At 43.3% G+C, this 1,889-nt stretch overlaps 1 non-coding gene across 1 annotated transcript; it reads left to right on the forward strand.

Moving 5' to 3' along the window:
* The first annotated feature begins 1,292 nt into the window (after positions 1–1,292).
* LOC130972266 (small nucleolar RNA R71) lies at positions 1,293–1,400 on the forward strand. Its single transcript, XR_009083456.1, has one exon. It is a non-coding gene; the product is annotated as a small nucleolar RNA R71 (small nucleolar RNA).
* Positions 1,401–1,889: the final 489 nt, after the last annotated feature.

The following is a 1,889-nucleotide window of genomic DNA, read 5'->3' on the forward strand; positions in this document are numbered from 1 at the left end:
GATATAGAACTACCTAAAGGAATAGTTTCTAATTCATTAATTTTATCTTTATGGATACATAAGTCTTTTAGAAACTTTGCATATTTAGGTACCTGCTGAATAACATCAAAAAGGGGAACAGTTACCTCAACCTTTTTGAATATTTCTACCATTTTAGGATCAGGTTCCAGTTGCTTCCTAGGCTTCCTTGCAAGTTGTGGAAATGGAATGGAAGTAGTGTTTTCTGTGGTGCCTGCACCTTTTTGTGCTTCTTCCTGTGGTTGAGCTATCTCTTCTTTAGCTATGCCCTGTATATCCTCTTCCTCTTCAACATCTTCGATTTCTACCACCTCTTCAGCTGAGGTGTATTCTGGTGAGCTTGGTTCCTCTTGATTCCTCTCCTGCAGTGTGGTTTCGGACCTCAGGGTGATGGCATTAATGCCTCCCTTTGGATTGGGTAATGGTTGAGAGAGGATTCTAGTGGTGCTTGAAGGTTGGTTACTGGAATTTTATGCTGAACCAAGTTGTGTCAGAAAAGCTTGTAGAGTAGAGGTGAAACCATTCAGACTGGCGTTAATACTGTTCACGATGGTATTTTCCATGGCCAGTTGTCTTTTCCCAAAAGCTTGTAATAATTCTTCATTAGAAGATACAGAAGAATGAGTAAATTGAGAGGTTTGCTGCTGATTGTTCGCTGGTCCTTGGTTTTGCCTCAGGTAAGGTGCTCGGTAAGGTTGATTTTGCTGCCTGTTGTTGTAATTATTCCACCTCTGATTTCCCTGATTATCTCTGCCTCCCCTATTATTGTTGTCCCTCCAATTCTGGTTTGAATTGTCCTGCCATCCATGGTTATTATTTCCACTTTGATTGTACCCTTGGTTGGGGCGGTCATAGAAGTTGTGAGTGGATGCCACCATGTTGTCTTCTTGTTGGAGCTGCGGGCATTCATCAGTGTAATGGCTGTAATCAGCACAAATTCCGCAAATTCTTTGTGGGACTAGTTGTTGGTTTTGCTGCGGTTGAGTTTGCTGAGCTTATTGATTTAACTGCATTTGCTTCAGCAGGTTGGTCGTTTCACAGATGCTTCGATTTAGAGTAGCTGTCTCTATGCCAGAAGATACTTCTGCAACGGCCCTTGAACGGCCTTGCTTCTGTCTGTGGTTTCGAGTAGATTCAGCTAAATCACTGATCAATTGCCAAGCTTCATCAGTGGTCTTGTACTTCTTCATAGACCCATTGCTGGCACTTTCTAATGTGGTCTTATCTTGGGGCCTCATACCTTGTGTGACATAGCTGAGTAGCACAATCTTGTCAATCATGTGGTGGGGGCATGCTTCCAGAAGATTATTGAAGCACTCCCAGTATTCAAAGAGAGTCTCATTGTCATCCTGAACAATTGTAGAGATATCCTTCCTCAGTTTATCAGTAACTTCAGATGGGAAGAATTTCTCCAGGAACTCTTTTCTGAGTGTATCCCAGTTGGATACGTTTGCTAGAGGTTGAGTGTAGTACCACTCTCTTGCTTTTCCCTCAAGAGAGAACGGAAAAGCTTTCAGCAGAATTGAAGTTTCATCAGCGCCATCACGCCTGACAGTAGAACAGGCTGCCTGGAAATCTCTCAAGTGCTTGATAGGCTCTTGAGCAGGTAGGCCATGAAACTTGGGCATCAAATTTAGCAGTGCGGTCTTTATTTCAAAATCCATAGCTACCACTGGATGATGCGCTTGAAACGGTTGCAGTGTAAAATCAGGAGCTCCTTCCTCCTGAATGGTAATTCTTCTAGCTGCCATGTTTTCTGCACGTAAAACAACCGAATCAGTAGAACGGGGGCTGGTTTCCTCCTCAGATTCACTTTCAGATCCGCCCTCAGAGCGGACTAACCTACGCTGTTCTTGCCTTATTCGTGAAAT

Source organism: Arachis stenosperma, chromosome 3 (genome assembly GCF_014773155.1).
Source record: "Arachis stenosperma cultivar V10309 chromosome 3, arast.V10309.gnm1.PFL2, whole genome shotgun sequence".
NCBI classification, from domain to species: Eukaryota; Viridiplantae; Streptophyta; class Magnoliopsida; order Fabales; family Fabaceae; genus Arachis; species Arachis stenosperma.